A 19926-nucleotide genomic window follows, 5' to 3' on the forward strand; every position below is an offset into this window, starting at 1 on the left:
CCACTTCTTAAAATTTGTGAGATACATAACAACTTGTTGTAATTTTACTACCTGCAAATTGAAATTGAACGCTGTTTTTCATTTTATTTACTTTTATTTGATATAGTTTTAAGAAAAAATGGTTACTCTGTTCCCCAATGAAAAGACCACAATGTATCCCCCTGCGTGGGGTCATTGCGGCAGAATGTCGCCAACTTTAATATTTAAATTCAATAAAAACCGTTGAAACCTAAAACTCCACGCTAAAGTACTAGCAATTAGATTATTGATGCCTGGGCTGGTGAGGAATGATCAGGTGGGACTCACAAAATGCCGTCGGGGTCCAGACGGCACCAGACGGCTGATACATCCAATAGACGTGGCCACAAAACATAATCGCCCTCGTTAATAATCTCTCTGGATGCAGAATAGGAGTTTGATGGGGTCCATTGGGGATACCCTTTTTTAACAAAAATTTGGGTTTGCAGGTCCAATCCTCCAAGCTACTAAAGCTTTATACTCTTGTCCTTCAGCCATGATATTGATTAATGGTATACCATCAAAAACGTTTAGTACTACAAATGGCACTAGGCAAGGATGTTAGCCAGAGAACCCTTAGCTGAAAAAATAAGGACCGACCCAGAGATTGGGGGCACTAACGTAGGCCCAGAAACGCATGAAATCAACCTCTTTGCGGATGATGTAATCCTAACAATTTCTAACCGGGAATCCTCAATTAAAGCAGTTATCAACATATTTGAAAGATTAGCTCGATCTCATATTATAGAGTCCTTGATGATGGGGATCAATGTAAGGAGAACAACAAAACAACTTCCTTCCTCTATATCACCATTCAGATGGAGGCCAAGCTCAATTTCTGGGCATAGTGCTAACATCCGATACTGACAACTTCTCATGCTTATTACACTCAATCCGGGCAGAGTTGATGTTTTGCCAACTGGAAAACCACAAGTTTGGATACGGCTTTAAAGAAGAACAAGGGGGCGGATCCAACACAATGTATTAACACAAACGAATAACTGATGAAAATAAAACCAAGTTACATAAAAACAGGTGATTTTGTATAAACATATTGTAACCAATTCTTAAACAATAGTTGCATCAGCGCTCCCATCACCAAGAGCCGGAGGTATACTTATGCGCTTTGTGCATCAGCTGGAGAAGCAACGGTGAAAAGTCAGAGAACAGGAGGCTCCTGGGAACTCCAATATGAGAGGACGTTCCCCATCACAGGTCCCAATGCTTCTGACTCCCCACCACCCTCTCCTGTCCTTATACCTGATATGACAGAGAACAGGGGGCTCCTGGGAACCCCGATATGAGAGGACGTTCCCCATCACAGGTCCCAATGCTTCTGACTCCCCACCACCCTCTCCTGTCCTTATACCTGATATGACAGAGAACAGGGGGCTCCTGGGAACCCCGATATGAGAGGACGTTCCCCATCACAGGTCCCAATGCTTCTGACTCCCCAAACCCTCCCCTGTCCTTTATACCTGATATGACAGAGAACAGGGGGCTCCTGGGAACCCCAATATTAGAGGGCATCCCCCATCACAGGTCCCAATGCTTCTGACTCCCCCGAACCCTCTCCTGTCCTTATACCTGATATGACAGAGAACAGGAGGCTCCTGGGAACTCCAATATGAGAGGACGTTCCCCATCACAGGTCCCAATGCTTCTGACTCCCCAAACCCTCCCCTGTCCTTTATACCCGATATGACAGAGAACAGGGGGCTCCTGGGAACCCCAATATGAGAGGACATTCCCCATCACAGGTCCCAATGCTTCTGACTGCCCACCACCCTCTCCTGTCCTTTATACCTGATATGACAGAGAACAGGAGGCTCCTGGGAACTCCAATATGAGAGGACGTTCCCCATCACAGGTCCCAATGCTTCCAACTCCCCAGAACCCTCCCCTGTCCTTTATACCTGATATGACAGAGAACAGGAGGCTCCTGGGAACCCCAATATGAGAGGGCGTTCCCCATCACAGGTCCCAATGCTTCTGACTCCCCACCACCCTCTCCTGTCCTTTATACCTGATATGACAGAGAACAGGGGGCTCATGGGAACCCCAATATGAGAGGACGTTCCCCATCACAGGTCCCAATGCTTCCAACTCCCCAGAACCCTCCCCTGTCCTTTATACCTGATATGACAGAGAACAGGGGGCTCCTGGGAACCCCAATATGAGAGGATGTTTCCCATCACAGGTCCAACATGCTTCTGACTCCCCCAAACTCTCCCCTGTCCTTTATAACTGATATGATTTATGGCTTGGCATTGCATGGAGTTGTGTGTTTGAAAAAGGTCCCAATCTGAGTGACCAGTAACCAGATCAGACAAACAAGACTGATTCTAAAACCATGGCAGCACCCAGCTCCAAATATACATGAGGCCCCAGTTCAGTCTGAAGACAATGACAATAGATCACCAGACTCTATAGACAATGGTGGTAGAACTACAAGACAATGGTGGCACTATGTGCAGATACTAACCTGGTCTCCAGCAGGTCTGTAAGACTCAGTTCTACAATCCTTATAATGTATACAGTGAACATTCATGGCTGTATGGATACAAGATGCAGGGCTACAAATAGCCCATTATATTTGCACCCCAGTTGGGGAGGCTGGCACTCCTGGAGAGGGGATGGATGGGAAGAATTACTCTTTTTAAAATGATTCTACTCCCTTAAATTCTTTACTACTTGAGAGCTCTGCCCATTCCAATCCCAAACGCATCACTTGCTTCATTCCAGAAACAAATGAATACATTTACATATGGCAAAATGCAAGACCCCGAGTAGCATTCCCAATTACGTCCAAAAATAAAAAACATGGTGGCCTAGGTTTACCAAACCTTCAGAACCATCACAGCTCCTTCCTAATAGAGCAAATACAATTCCTTTGTGCTACACTTCCTGATAAAACATGGCCCCTCTGGGAATCCCAATACTCACAAATATATCCCCTGATGACACAGCCATACGATAAGATCTCCAGTCATTTATGTCACACCATACCCATACAAGGGACCATACCAGCATGGGAATCAGGCCTCCAGAAAGAGATGCTGACACAGGATAGCCAGCTAACCCCTACACCCATCTCTACACTCATGTACTTCATCCCAGAATCAGACCCCGCTGTCTAGGCCAGCACTGGTATTAAAGAAATAGCTAATCTCTTTCAAAGTGGTCAGCTGATGCCCTTTTCATATATTCAGAAGTCATATATAATACCACCTTCTGAATTCTATAATACCGGAAATTCTCACACACACGACCAATAACACAAATGTACTCACCATCTCTATTAAGGGGCCAAATATTTGGGTTAAGTGACCTTTATAAAAACTACACAAAGCAAATCTACTTATACTTCTCTAATGATCTGTTCTTCAGGGAAAACTCGAACCTCACAAAATGGGACAGAGACCTATCAGTCCACTTCTCACTACAGGAGGGGCAATCTTCCTTAAATTGGGCTTCAAAATCAACGGCATGTGCTTCCCATTATGAAGAGTTCTACAAACCCTTGGTTAGATGGTACTACAGACCGCTAAAACTATCACACATCTTCCTGAATACCTCACCAGAGTGTTGGAGGGATGCGGCCATGGAGGGTTACTATTACTTATCTTTCGGGAGTGTCCCCTAATCTCTAATCTATGGGTAGAGGTGTTCCAATTGTTAAACAACTTCTTCCCATTAACAGCTAAAAGCCAACCTGGCCCGGCCCTTTTGTTGCTGGGGTAGCCACATGCCCTACAAGCCTTAGAACCATCATCTGTCATATCCTATCCGCAACTCGACTGTCAATAGCACGGCATCGGAAAAGTCCCAAAGTTTCCTCTGTAGGGAAATAATATCTATTGTTTCTCTAGGCTGTACGTACAAGAAGATGTTAGCAAGCAAAAATGGCCAACTGGATTCCTTCTTAGTTAAATGGAATCCCTGCTATCACGTTATCCCTCTCTCATATAACATGTCACAACTAATCACGGAGACCATGATTTTCGGTACTCTTGTTGATACCTATAATCTAAATTGCCCTTAGCCCTTTGCAATCCAATTTTGGACTCAGGGTTTCCTAGAGGGCTTTCTCTTTCTGCCATTATACAATGGCGCAACCTGCTGGCCAGAGCCAGTACTGCAGTATGTGACATGCTGGAGAGGCCCCCTGACAACAGGGCGGCCAGTGATATACAGTAAGAATACCCTGCCAAACGTCTTCCGACATCGGAGCTGTACAGCCTTCAATAAGAATGTCTTTAACCCTTTCCAATCCACTGTCTGACGTCTAATGTAGAATTCTCATTTCACAGTCGGTGTACAGAGGATAGAATACGCCAGAAGATCTTACTCCAGTTTTGTGTTTCGTTACATTATGGATAACTTATAGATTGAGAAAGAACAAAAAAGATCCTGCGCTCAGGGTGACCTCCAAAGAACCCTAATACTAGGACTGTGCAAAATCCTTGTGGTTTGATATCTCCTAGAGGGAGGTGAATCAGCCCAGATGGCATCATGTAAGGATATTCATCATATAAAACAAGAAAGTGCAGCGCGTTTCGGAGCTGGCAGGGCTCTCTTCTCAAGCACAATACTCCTGGTGGATGCTATTGTCGTGTCACTGCTATACCTAGCTATATTCTCACACACCATAGAGCACTATTGGCCTTTTGGCCTCCTAGAGGCGCTGTCCACACCATTACTCTCTTGTTCTATAGATAACTTTTAGTTATGTTCTATGGTTCAAGGAAGTAAGATTTCTACAAGAGATGCATTACTAAATGACAAGAAGCTAAAATAAGAATTTGTTACAAAGTCCTAAAAGTTACATTGCACAAGTTTGTACATTTCTTTATGATGTACTAAAAACACCAATAGAAATTAATTGTTAAAAAGGAAAAAAAATCCCCAGTGGGGCGCAATGGGCAAAAAAACCACAATTGCACGATTTATGATTTTCTTTGAGAGGGTTTTTTTTTACAGGGTTCTTGGGGTGGCTTCACAAGAGCGTGTTTTTGTGCGTACATAGGTGCGCACCCCTGTATGTGCAAAAACACGTGTGTATGAAGGTCTGTACATTGCCTTCAATTGAGCCGCGCATGCATCAGATGTTTTCTTCATCCCCACAAGACAGATGCAGCAGAGGAATTCTTCATCCCTGCGGGGAATAAAGAATTCCCTACCACAGCTGTCACAGATGACAGCTGCAGTAGGGGATCCAGTTGCCGGCATCCTAAAATTGTTTTTTAGGGAAGGGCTTTAAATATAAGACCTTCCTTAAAAAACAAGGAAAAGTGGTGTTAAAAAAAAAAGAAATCATACTCACCTTCCTTCAGCTGCCGGGACTCAGCCATGTCCTCTCTGCGCTGTCCCCAGCTCTGTAATACAGTTCTTTCAGCAGGCGGGGATTTAAAATCCCTGCCTGCTAAAAGAGCTGCTTCTGATTGGCTGAAGCGCTCAGCCAATCACAGGCAGCTCTCTCGTGTCCTTCATTTAGCGATAGCTGCATGTGATTGGCTGAGGTGTGGCAGATGTGTTCTTTATCCCCGCGAGGAAACGGCAGCAGCGGACAGGTAAGTATTTTTTATTTTTTTTTACACTAAAATTGCTGTTTTTCAGGGAAGCTTATTTGTAAAGCTCTTTCCTGAAAAACAATTCAGGTGTGCCGGCAGACCATTGTTTTCAATGCGGCCGCTGGCAGAAGCCGCGGCTCCATTGAAAACAATGTGTGCATTCCCTGTGGTGCACGCATGTCCTATCTCTGCAGGCAAGCACATGTAAAACACAGACATGTGAACACACCATAGGGAATGCATTGGTTATAGTAGAAGCGTGTTTTTGTGTGCACGTATGCATGTACATATACACGCTCGTGTGAAGCCACCTCAATGCTGGAAAACTGAAGAGGTCCGGCAAGAAACGGACCAAGATAAGCCGGGGGCTTGGGTAGTAAAATGGGAAATGAAGTTCAATGTTGATAAATGTAAGACTATGCACATGGGCAGGAGAAACGGATGTCACCAATATACACTAAATGGGGTACTGCTAGGGAAAAGACCTGGGGGTACTAGTGGGCTGTAGACTTAACTAGAGCAACCAATGCCAGTCAGCTGCTGCAAAAGCTAATAAAGTCTTGTGGTGCATTAAAAGAGGTATAGGGGCGAGGGGCGAGAACATTATCCCCCCCACTATATAAGGCACTTGTCAGGCCCCACATGGAATACTGCGTACAGTTCTGGTCACCGGGGCTCAGGAAAGATGTCACAGTGCTGGAGGGGGTTCAAAGAAGGGCAACTAAACTAATACATGGAATGACGGGATTGGAATACCCAGAGAGGCACCAAAACTGGGATTATTCACCCCGGAAAAAAGACGGCTAAGGGGAGACCAAATAACCATGTATAAAGCCACGAGGGGACGATACAAGGATCTCTGCCAGGATCTGTTTATACGCAGGACTGCGACGGTAACAAGAGGGCATCCGCTACATCTAGAAGAAAGCAGGTTTCATCACCAACACAGAAGGGGGTTCTTTACTGTAAGAGCAGTGAGACTGTGGAACTCTCTGCCTGAGGACGTGGTGATGGCAGGATCCATAGAGGAGTGTAAGAGGGACTGGATGTCTTTCTAGAGCGGAAGGATATTACAGGATATAAATCTTAGGTTAAGTGTCAATCCGGGTATACAGGCAGGTAGGAACTATTAGAGGTTGGTCCAGGGAACAGTCTGATTGCCATTAGGGAGTCGGGAAGGAATTTTTTCCCTAAAAGGGCTAATTGGCTTCTGCTCTTGGGGTTTTTTGCCTTCCTCTGGATCAACAACACAGTAGGATAAATAGGCTGGACTAGATGGACATTGTCTTCATTCAGCCTTACAAACTATGTTACTATGTTACTATGTTACTATGTTTATTCCGTGGGTCGTTACGAGTGCAGCGGTATGAAATCTATAAAGTTTTTTGATATAGTAATACATAAAAAAGCAAAATATATTTTTTTAAAAAGGAAAAATTTGCTTTCTGATGCCATTTTTTGGACCCACATAACTTTATAATGTTTTAATTGATGGTGCTGTATGAGGGCTCATTTTTGTGAGGTGACCTGTAGTTTCTACTTGTACCATTTTAGGGGACATACAAGTTTTTAATAGCTTTTTATTCAATCTTTTTCTTGGAGATGGCGTGACCAAAAATGTAGTTTTGCCAATGCAAAATTTTTCTAATGGCGTTACCCATGTAGGCTTATTAATGTCGGTCCAGCCTTTGTTTGAAGGAGAACTCCCCACCTCCCGTGGCAACCTGTTCCACTCATTGATCCCCCTTACTGTCTTATATCTAATCTGTGTCGCCTCTCAGTTTCATCCCATAGCTTCTAGTCTTTCCTTGTGCAGATGAGAATAGGGCTGATCCCTCTGCAGTGTGACAGCCCTTCAGATATTTGTAGACCGCTATTAAGTCTCCTCTCAGCCTTCTCTTCTGCTAAACATTCCCAGATCCTTTAACCGTTCCTCATAGGACATGATTTGCAGACCGCTCACCATCTTGGTAACTCTTCTCTGAACTTGCTCCAGTTTGTCTGTGTCCTTTTTAAAGTGGGGTGCCCAGAACTGGACCCAGTATTCCAGATGAGGTCTGACTAAGGAAGAGTAGAGGGGATAATTACATCACGTGATCTAGACTCTATGCTTCTCTTAATACATCCCAGGATTGACCCTGATATGGGTCTCCAATGCATCGCTATTGCTTCTGGTATTGTTCTCTGGTGTGCTGTTATCTCTCCTGATATTGGTCTTGTTTTTATCTCTGCTGGCATTGATCTCTCATGCGCCCCTATCTCTCTGGTATTGGTCTCCGTGTGCCATTATCTTTCCTGGTATTGATCTCTGGTAAGCCAGTATCTCTCTGGTATTGGTCTCTGGTGCATTATTATCTCTGCTAGTATTGGTCTCCAATGCACCTCCTTCTCTCCTGGCATTGGTCTTTAACCCCTTCATGACAAAGCCACTTTTTTTTCCCCATTTTCGTTTTTTTCCTCCACCCCCCCTTTAAAAAAACTCCTTTATTTATCCATCGACGTCGCTGTATGAGGGCTTGTTGTTTTTTGTGGGACGAGTTGTATTTTTCAATGATCCTACTTAAAGTACCATATAATGTACTGAAAAACGTTTTAAAAATTCTGCAAAAAAATGACCTGATAACTTTATTCTGCGGGTCGGTACGATTACTGCGATACCGAACTTGTAGAGGTTTTTTTTACTGCACTAATCTTTTTTTTTTCAAGTTATTTTCTGCCGCCATCTTCTGCACACAATAACTTTTTAATTTGTTCGTCGATGTAGTAGAGGGAGGGCTCATTTTTTGCAGGATGTCCTATAGTTTCTGTTCGTACCAATTTGGAAAAATATGACTTTTAGATCGCTTTTTATTGCATTTTTTCTAGGAGATGGTAACTGAAAGTGCATTTCTGGCGTTTTTTTGTTTTTTTTTCATACGACATTCACCATGCGGGGTAAATAATGTGCTACTTTGATAGTTCGGACTTTTACGGATGTGGCGATATGAAATATGTATTTTTTTTACTATTTAGATTTTTTAATTCTAGATATGGCAAAAGGGGGGGATTTAAACTTGTATTACTTTTTTTTTTTTTTTACAATGAATAAAACTTAAGAAAAAGTGAAAGTGAGATCAATTAAGCCCCCCTGGGGGGCCACAACATGCAATACTTTGATAGCTCCTGCAGGATGACGTAATTCTAATTGCCAAAGGCAAAAAATGCTCACAGGTAGAATCCACGAAAATAATCTAAATGCTTTATTATTCAAAGAGACGAGACAACATTGAATATTTAAAATAAAGAGGTAAATGGTGGCAGCAGCGAGATGTGGGCGGCGGTCAACAGTAAGTATCATGTGTAACTGTGCAGATACGTGCTATAACATAGGCCTGGGTGGCCAACCTCCAAATGCCTATGTAGAGATTAATAAATCAGCACCACGAAAACCCTATTAACATCTAATCTATAGCCCCCCCCCCCCCCCCCCGACATGTTTCGCCTTGCGGCGTCCTCAGGGGGGACAACAACCAGGGATGTAGGGAGCCGAGCGCTGAACTCATAACTCTTAAATAGAAGAAAGGCAGAACATTCTTTCGAGTAGCCAATCCAGACCAGAGACAAGACAGCGCAAATAATGATGTGAGAAATGGCGCTATAGTTTGACCAATCCCATATCAATGGCTCCACCAATCAAAGTGTGTTGCCAGAGCATGCCCAGTGCAGAGCAGGCGCGGCCGTCTCAATAGAGAGTGTGTAGACACTTAGAAAAATAATTGACCGCTGCTGAACAGTTGGAAAATATAGCAATCTGACTATCTCAATAGCCTTGTCCGTACTGACACGTAAAAAGATTGCAATGTCTAATCTACATCAACTGGGCAAACAAACAATAATTGCCATTCCCAGTGTCTCAGATATCATTGTAGAGTTATATTTTATCAGCTAGATAGGCCATAGAAAGGAATAAGATAAGGTATAGGTAAACAGATCCGTACAACAAACTAACCGTCATATAGTCAGATCAATCCATAGCTAAGAAACTGGTAACAGCCAGAAGGATTATAGAAATGGAGACAATGGAAAATCTTCATTAAGACCAGCAGGGCTCATGGCGTTCAAGCTAAATACTAGAGATGAGCGAACGTACTCGGTAAGGCCGATTTCGCAATCGAGCACCGCGATTTTCGAGTACTTCACTACTCGGGTGAAAAGTACTCGGGGGGCGCTGTGGGTGAGCGGGGGGTTGCAGAGGGGAGTGGGGGGGAGAGGGAGAGAGAGAGAGCTCCCCCCTGTTCCACACTGCTACCCCCTGCTCCACCACACCACACCCCGCCCCACAACGCCCCCGAGTACTTTTCACCCGAGTAGTGAAGTACTCGAAAATCGCGGTGCTCAATTGCGAAATCAGCCTTACCGAGTACGTTCGCTCATCTCTACTAAATACCCATCTAGATTCCTCACGTCTCAATCTGAGATGCAAATCACCACCACGAGGTCCCAATCAAATCTGAGGCCAATGAATCTCAAGCAATGAGGGTCACCACCGTGGATTCTACTAATATGGCGAGCCTGCAAGGCATAAAGGCCAACACTTTGCGGTTGCAACAGGAGACGGGGGATGACAGTATGTCGATTGATAGCCAGACCACCCTCATGTCTATATCTCAGCGCGTTTTGGAGGAGGAGGAGGGGGAGGAGCAGGAGGGGGAGGAGGGGGTTAGAGACAGCTGGGTACACTGCAGAGGGTATCCATGCTGCTTGCCTCTCATCTGTTTAGCGTGTATGGCCTGTGGAGGAGGAGGATCCTGAAAGTCATCTTCCTAGTGAGGACAGCCATGTCTTGCGTACTGGCACCCTGGCACACATGGCTAACTTCATGTTAGGCTGCCTTTTATTGTGACTCTCACGTTAGACGCATTCTGACCAACACGGATTACTGGGTGTACACCCTTTTCGACCCACGTTACAAGGAGAAACTTTCCACTCTCATTCAAGAGGAAAGGGGTACGAGAGTGATGCAATACCACAGGGTCCTGGTGGACAAAGGGATGCTAATCTTCCCATCTGACAGCGCTAGTGGCAGAAGGCGCAGTTCCGAGGGCCAAGTAGCAGAGGAAGCACACAGATCAGGCAGCATGTTCAGCGCAGGCAGGGGAACACTCTCCAAGGCCTTTGCCAGCTTTATGGCTCCCCAGCAAGACTGCGTCACCACTCCCCAGTCGAGACTGAGTCGGAGGGAGCACTGTAAAAAGATAGTGAGGGAGTACGTAGCTGATCATACCACTGTCCTCCGTGATGCCTCTGCTCCATTCAACTATTGGGTGTCAAAGCTGGACACATGGCATGAACTTGCGCTGTACGCCCTGGAGGTGCTGGTTTGCCCTGCCACTAGCGTCTTGTCAGAGAGGGTGTTTAGTGCAGCTGGGGGAATCATCACGGATAAGTGTACCTGCCTGTCAACTGCCAGTGCCGACATGCTTACACTCATAAAGATGAACAAAGCCTAGATTTCCCCAGACTTCTCTTCTCCACTGGCGGAGAGCAGCGGAACATAAAGATTCTTTTCGCTGCAACCGCAGATAAAAGCATTCTCTATCACTGGAAAAAAAAGGGTATTCAGCTTTGTCAGTCTGTCTCTGATATTAGTCCTCCTCCTCCTCCTGAAACATCTTGTCATCACTCTGAACTACCAATTTTTCTGCGGCCCAAAAGGCTCATCTAACAATTTTTCAAAGTTTCAAAAGTATTAATACTTTAACATGAACCAATTTTTTTCACAGTGCTGCCTCCAGGCTCTGTTACAAATTAAGCAACAGCGAGCTGTATCTTTAAAGAATATTTATGGGCTTCTCCTGCCCTCTCTGTTGAGCAATTTTTCAGGGGTTCATTTGTACTCTTAGTACACTAAGTTTTCCAGCCTTCGCCTACAGTCATGGTACCCCAATTTTCAGTTGTTCGCCTATACTCTTGCTACAGAAATTTTACTGGGGTCTGCCTATACTACTGCTACAGAAATGTTACTGGGGTCTGCCTCTACTTTTACTACAGAAATATTACTGGGGTTCGCCTCTACTTTTACTACAGAAATGTTACATGGGTCTGCCTATACTGCTGCTACAGAAATGTTACAGGGGTCTGCCTATACTGCTGCTACAAAAATGCTACAAAGGTCTGCCTATACTGCTGCTACCGAAATGTTACTGGTGTCTGCCTATACTGCTGCTACAGAAATGTTACTGGGGTCCTGCTGGGTTGGAAGGTTCCGGAATATCCAGGCTCATCAGTAATAAAGATGGATTCCAAAGGTGGTGAATGGCGTTTATTTTCTCTTCAGGATTCAGATCTTGTATCTCCAATAAAATCTCTTTCTCTTCCGAAAATACGTTTATTGAACAGCGAGCAACATTGGAAATATGGAAGCGGACAACAAGGTGAAGCATGCTGGGGATTAACCCCTTCTCATGCCGGCTGTATACTTACGAGCGATTCTCGTTCTGTCTAAATACAGGAACATCGTGCAGTTTTTGGGCACAAGTCGTTGATCGCTGAATCCTACCTTGCTAGAGTTGAGTGATCAGCTGTTATCAGCCGGCTGCGCTGATAAGATTCTCTGTGCCTGTGTCCTGCTGTAAATTCACAGTGGGGCACGGGCTGTAAGCACAGAGAACGCTACAGATGTTTTTTTATGCAAAGCAGCTGTAGTGTTGGGCGAGAGATAGCAGCGGTGTCCTGCTGCGCCTGCATAGCTGTATAGTAGCTAATTAGCTACTACGAAGTATGCGAAGATGATCACTCAAAACTGTCACTCAAACTCGTTTGAGCGATCATCTATCAGTGTAAATGGGGCTTAAGTCATAGGTTTAAAAATACAGCTGGATTTTATTTGGCAGTGAGGGGGGATCAATGAGTAGAACAGGTTGCCACAGGAGGTGGGGAGTTCTCTTTCAATGGAAGTCTTCAGAGACTGGACAGACATCCGTCTGGGATGATTTAGTGAATCCTGCAATGAGCAGGGGGTTAGACCCGATGACCCCGGAGGACCCGATGACCCTGGAGGACCCTTCCAACTCTACAATTCTGTGATTCATATAAGGTTCATAGACCAACACATCAGATCCTCTTCTATTCGGATGACACTCATTTAGCATCTCACCAAATCTTTTTCTATTCATATATGACACGTCGACCACCATATCAGATCCTGTTCTATTCTTAGAATAACGGAGGTATAATTATGATCCACTAAGACTTATCAAGCAACAACAGATCTTTCTTTATTCTTAAAATTATCACCTACTAGAACTTCATATAAGACTCTTTAACCACTACACCAAATTTTATTGTACTCATATATGGCTGACCGACCATCACACCCAATCATCTTATTTTTTTATGAGACTTATCGACCAACACCAGATCCACTTCTTTTCTTATAAGGCTCTTCCACTACCACACCAGATCCTCTCCTGTCTTTATAAGACTCGTTGACCACCACACCAGATCCTCTTCTGTTCTTATAAGGCTTGTTCACCACCACTCTAGATCCTGTTCTATTTATATAGGTTTTAACTACAATCACACCAGATCTTCTTTTATATGACACATCTGCACTTATCTACCACCACACTAGATTCTCTTCTGTTCCTATAAGACTCATTAACCACCACACCAGATCCTCTCCTGCTCTTATAAGACTTGTTGACCACCACACCAGATCCTTTCCTGTTCTTATAAGACTCGTTGACCACCACACCAGATCCTTTCCTGCTCTTATAAGACTTGTTGACCACCACACCAGATCCTTTCCTGTTCTTATAAGACTCGTTGACCACCACACCAGATCCTCTCCTGCTCTTATAAGACTTGTTGACCACCACACCAGATCCTTTCCTGTTCTTATAAGACTTGTTGACCACCACACCAGATTCTCTCCTGTTCTTATAAGACTCGTTGACCACCACACCAGATCCTTTCCTGTTCTTATAAGACTCGTTGACCACCACACCAGATCCTCTTCTGTTCTTATAAGACTCGTTGACCACCACACCAGATCCTTTCCTGTTCTTATAAGACTCGTTGACCACCACACCAGATCCTCTTCTGTTTTTATAAGACTCGTTGACCACCACACCAGATTCTCTCCTGTTCTTATAAGACTCGTTGACCACCACACCAGATCCTCTCCTGTTCTTATAAGACTCGTTGACCACCACACCAGATTCTCTCCTGTTCTTATAAGACTCGTTGACCACCACACCAGATCCAATCCTGTTCTTATAAGACTTGTTGACCACCACACCAGATTCTCTCCTGTTCTTATAAGATTCATTGACCACCACACCAGATCCTTTCCTGTTCTTATAAGACTTGTTGACCACCACACCAGATTCTCTCCTGTTCTTATAAGACTCGTTGACCACCACACCAGATCCTCTCCTGTTCTTATAAGACTCGTTGACCACCACACCAGATCCTCTTCTGTTCTTATAAGGCTCGTTCACCACCACTCTAGATCCTGTTCTATTTATATAAGTTTTAAGTACAATCACACCAGATCTTCTTTTATATGACACATCTACACTCATCTACCACCACACTAGATTCTCTTCTGTTCCTTTAGGACTTATTGACAACAGATCCTCTTTCCATCCTAAAAGACTCACCAACCACCATACTAGATCCAGTCCTGTTACTATTATTATCAGCTGTCACACCAGATTTTCTTCCACTCAAATAACTATCATCTGCCATCCTATTGCATCTTCTTCTTTTTGTGTAAGACTCCTCTTCCACCACACCTCTCTCTTGTATTCTTATGAAGCTCATGTGCTAGTCATTCAGTCAGAGAGTCATTCAGTCAGAGGGTCATTCAGTCAGAGGGTCATTCAGTCAGAGGGTCATTCAGTCAGAGGGTCATTCAGTCAGAGGGTCGGTCGGTGAGTCAGTCGGTGAGTCATTCAGTCCTTTAGTCAGTGAAACAGTGAGTCTTTCAGTCAGTGAGTCAGTCGGTGAGTCAAACAGTCAGTGAATCATTCAGTAAGTCAGTCAGTCAGACAGTCAGTGAGACAGTCAGTGAGTCATTCAATCAGTCAGTCAGTAACGGCTTTCGCCTTTTTAGATATAGATATACTGTTTACTAGTCCCCAGATAAATGTGCTCTTATGAAAGTCATAGATCAGTGGATCTCACCTTCCTCCCTGCTTATGCATGATTGCCATTTATTCCATGAATGTGCCACACAGCCGCGGCGGCACCATTATCATTTATAGTAAAAAGCATAAACTGCTATTACACCCGCTGCAGGAGCTACGGGTGGAGGGAAGTGTTCGTGAAAACCACAGGGATCCAACTCACCTACTGCCACTTTCACCGTTCGCAGTGCCTTCCAGCATGCTGCAATAAATATCATCTTCCGCCACGCCTTGATCCTCTACCATCCTGATATCATCTTCCGCCACCCCAGATCCTCTTCCATCCTATTATCATTACCCACCTCCCCAGATCCTCTTGCATCCTATTATAATCTTCCACCGCCCCAGATCTTCTTCCATTCTATTATAACCCGCCACCCCAGATCCTTTTGCATCCTATCATAATCTTCTGCCACCCCAGATCCTCTTCAATCCTGTTATCATCTTCCACCACCCCAGATCCTCAGCCATCCTATTATCATCTTCCGCCTCAGATCCTCTTCCATCCTATTATCATCTTCCACCTCCCCAGATTCTCTTCAATCCTAATATCATTGCCTAACACCCCAGATCCTCCTCCATCCTATTATCATTGCCCTCCACCCCAGATCCTCTTCCAACCTATTATCATCTTCCGCCGCCCCAGATCCTCTTTCATCCTATTATCATCTTCCCCCACCCCAGATCCTCTTCCATCCTATTATCATTGCCCACCACCCCAGATCCTCTTTCATCCTATTATCATCTTCCACCACCCCAGATCCTCTTCCATCCTATTATCATTGCCCACCACCCCAGATCCTCTTCCAACCTATTATAATCTTCCACCTCCCCAAATCCTCTTCCTCCACCCCAGATCCACTTCCATCCTATTATCATCATCTTCTGCCAACCGAGATCCTCTTCCATCCTATTATCATTGCCCAGCACCCCAGATACTCTTCCATCCTGTTATCATCTTCCGCCACCCCAGATCCTCTGCCATCCTATTATCATCTTCCACCACCCCAGATCCTCTTCCATCCTATTATCATTGCCCGCTGCCCCAGATCCTTTTCCATCCTATTATCATCTTCCGCCGCCCCAGATCCTCTTCCATCCTATTATCATTGCCCACCACCCCAGATCCGCTTCCAACCTATTATCATCTTCCGACGCCCCAGATCCTCTTCCATTCAATTATCATCTTCTGCCTCCTCAGATCCTCTTCCATCCTATTATCATTGCCCACCACCCCAGATCCTCTTCCAACCTATTATAATCTTCCACCTCCCCAAATCCTCTTCCTCCACCCCAGATCCACTTCCATCCTATTATCATTGCCTATCACCCCAGATCCTCTGCCATCCTATTATCATCATCTTCTGCCAACCGAGATACTCTTCCATCCTATTATCATTGCCCAGCACCCCAGATCCTCTTCCATCCTGTTATCATCTTCCGCCACCCCAGATCCACTTCCATCCTATTATCATCTTCTGCCGCCCCAGGTCGTCTTTCATCCTATTATCATCTTCTGCTTCCTCAGATCCTCTTCCATCCTTTTATCATTGCCCACCACCCCAGATCCTCTTTCATCCTATTATCATTGCCCAACACCCCAAATCCTCTTCCATCCTATTATCATTGCCCGCCAGCCCAGATCCTATTCCATCCTATTATTATCTTCCACCGCCCCAGATCCTCTTCCATCCTATTATCATCTTCCACCTCCCCTGATGCTCTTGCATTCTATTATGATTGCCCACAAGCCCAGATCCTCTTCCATCCTACTATCATTTCCGCTGCCTCAGATCCTCTTCCATCCTATCATCTTCCGCCACCCCAGATCCTCTTCCATCCTATCATCTTCCGTCACCCCATATCCTCTTCCATCCTATTATCATCTTCTGCGACCTCAGATCCTCTTCCATCCTATTATCATTGCACAACACACACGTTCCTCTTCCATCCTATTATCATCTTCCGCCGCCCCAGATCCTCTTCCATCCTATTATCATTGCCCAGCACCCCAGATACTCTTCCATCCTGTTATCATCTTCCGCCACCCCAGATCCTCTGCCATCCTATTATCATCTTCCACCACCCCAGATCCTCTTCCATCCTATTATCATTGCCCGCTGCCCCAGATCCTTTTCCATCCTATTATCATCTTCTGTCTCCTCAGATCCTCTTCCATCCTATTATCATTGCCCGCTGCCCCAGATCCTCTTCCATCCTATTATCATCTTCTGTCTCCTCAGATCCTCTTCCATCCTATTATCATTGCCCAGCACCCCAGATACTCTTCCATCCTGTTATCATCTTCCTCCACCCCAAATCCTCTTCCATCCTATTATCATTGCCCGGCATACCAGAACCTCTTCCATCCTGTTCTCATCTACCGCCACCTCAGATCCTCTTCCATCCTATTATCATTGCCCGGCATACCAGAACCTCTTCCATCCTATCATCTTCCGTCACCCCATATCCTCTTCCATCCTATTATCATCTTCTGCGACCTCAGATCCTCTTCCATCCTATAATCATTGCACAACACACACGTTCCTCTTCCATCCTATTATCATCTTCCGCCGCCCCAGATCCTCTTCCATCCTATTATCATTGCCCAGCACCCCAGATACTCTTCCATCCTGTTATCATCTTCCGCCACCCCAGATCCTCTGCCATCCTATTATCATCTTCCACCACCCCAGATCCTCTTCCATCCTATTATCATTGCCCGCTGCCCCAGATCCTTTTCCATCCTATTATCATCTTCTGTCTCCTCAGATCCTCTTCCATCCTATTATCATTGCCCGCTGCCCCAGATCCTCTTCCATCCTATTATCATCTTCTGTCTCCTCAGATCCTCTTCCATCCTATTATCATTGCCCACTACCCCAGATCCTCTTCCATCCTATTATCATCTTCCGCCGCCCCAGATCCTCTTCCATCCTATTATCATTGCCCAGCACCCCAGATACTCTTCCATCCTGTTATCATCTTCCTCCACCCCAAATCCTCTTCCATCCTATTATCATTGCCCGGCATACCAGAACCTCTTCCATCCTGTTCTCATCTACCGCCACCCCAGATCCTCTTCCATCCCATTATCATCCTCCGCTACCTCAGATCCTCTTCCATCCCATTATCATCTTCCGCCACCCCAGATCCTTTTCCATCCTATTATCATTGTTACGTTCGTGTGAGCAAACTAAGCACGGGGCCCACATGATCGCGACCAAATGGAGGACTGGGTACGCACACAGGTTTCACACGGGCTTCAGGCAACTGACCCTGTTCTACAAGGGGGGATGACAGTAGCCCTACCTAAGCTGGGGATTCGCCCCAATAAAGGGCGGCCCAGCGGTCTTTGGGTCTGGGCCCTAGCTGATCCTAGGAACCACGCACCAGAACAAGACACATTCACATGCCACATGACAGGGACCGAACAACAGGACACACAGGGCCAGAATACGCAGCATACAGCAGCCATAATGTAACCACTAGTAACAAATGATAAGCTTAATATAAATACCAGGTATTAGTTGACATTTTGTACAAAACATGAAAGCTAGCGGGCCACTTCACGGCTCCTGGTTATACTGCTAGTCCCTACACTAACCAGGAGACCAGCAGCACCAGACACAGTTAACACAGCAGGTTGCAACAGGACAGGACACCGATAGCAGTCACACAGCAAGCTGACACCAAACTGACAGAATTTAAACGTACAAACGGACATGATCCAGCAAGACACAGATCACACAGCAAGCTGCACAGGAACAGGACAGAGCACAGGGCACACAGCAAGCTGACAGAAAACTGACAGGAAATAAACGTACAAATGGTCATGAACCAGCAGGTCACAGATGACACAGCAAGCTTACAACAGGACAGACAACCAGGGCATGGACTCTACCGGCACGGACTCTCATGAACACAGGTGAAACTCACAGCAAGTCTATGTGTCCTCATACCAGTGGGGATAGACAGTCAGCCACAGAGCTGACATAGGGAACTGTCAGGGATCCACCAACTGACACACTGAAAGCAGAGAGACAATACAGACCTACTTGGAAACACAGATCAGAGTGGGAACAAGCTGAACATGACTGATAACAAGTTACAGAGCACAGAAGTAACATGACTGCTCAGCCTAGGGGGCCATACAAAGACTGACCAGGAGCTGGGTTTATATGTGAGCACAGACCCAGGAGATTGGCTAGCAGGAAGTACCACACCCAGCCAGCTCAATTAACCCTCAACCACCTGTACCTGTGCTGCTAGGAAGCTTAGAACTACAGATCCCAGCAGAATACATGACAATCATTGCCTGCCGCCACAGACCCTCTTTCATCCTATTATCATCTTCCACCTCCCCAGATCCTCTTCCATCCTATTATCATTGCCCGCTGCCCCAGATCCTCCTCCATCCTATTATCATCTTCCGCCTCAGATCCTCCTCCATCCTATTATTATCTTCCTCTGCCCCAGATCCTCTTCCATCCTATTATCATTGTCCACCACCCCAGATCCTCTTCCATCCTATTATCATCTTCCGCTGCCCCAGATCCTCTTCCATCCTATTATCATTGCCCACCACCCCAGATCCTCTTCCATCCTATTATCATCTTCCGCTGCCCCAGATCCTCTTCCATCCTATTTTCTTTCCCCACCACCCCAGATCCTCTTCCATCCTATTATCATCTTCCTCCTCAGATCCTCTTCCATCCTATTATCTCCCGCCGCCCCAGATCCTCTTCCATCCTATTATCATCTTCCACTTCCCAGATCCTCTTGTAACCTATTATCATTGTCCACCACCACAGATCCTCTTCCATCCTATTATTATCTTCCGCCTCAGATCCTCTTCTATCCTAAAATCATTGCCCGCCGCCCCAGATCCTCTACCATCCTATTATCATCTTCCTCCTCAGATCCTCTTCCATCCTATTATCTCCCGCCGCCCCAGACCCTCTTCCATCCTATTATCATCTTCCACTTCCCAGATCCTCTTGTAACCTATTATCATTGTCCACCACCACAGATCCTCTTCCATCCTATTATTATCTTCCGCCTCAGATCCTCTTCCATCCTATTATCATTGCCCACCACCCCAGATCCTCTTCCATCCTATTATTATCTTCTGCCTCAGATCCTCTTCCATCCTATTATTA

The sequence above is a fragment of the Eleutherodactylus coqui genome, chromosome 5 (assembly GCF_035609145.1).
Source record: "Eleutherodactylus coqui strain aEleCoq1 chromosome 5, aEleCoq1.hap1, whole genome shotgun sequence".
Lineage (NCBI taxonomy): Eukaryota > Metazoa > Chordata > Amphibia > Anura > Eleutherodactylidae > Eleutherodactylus > Eleutherodactylus coqui.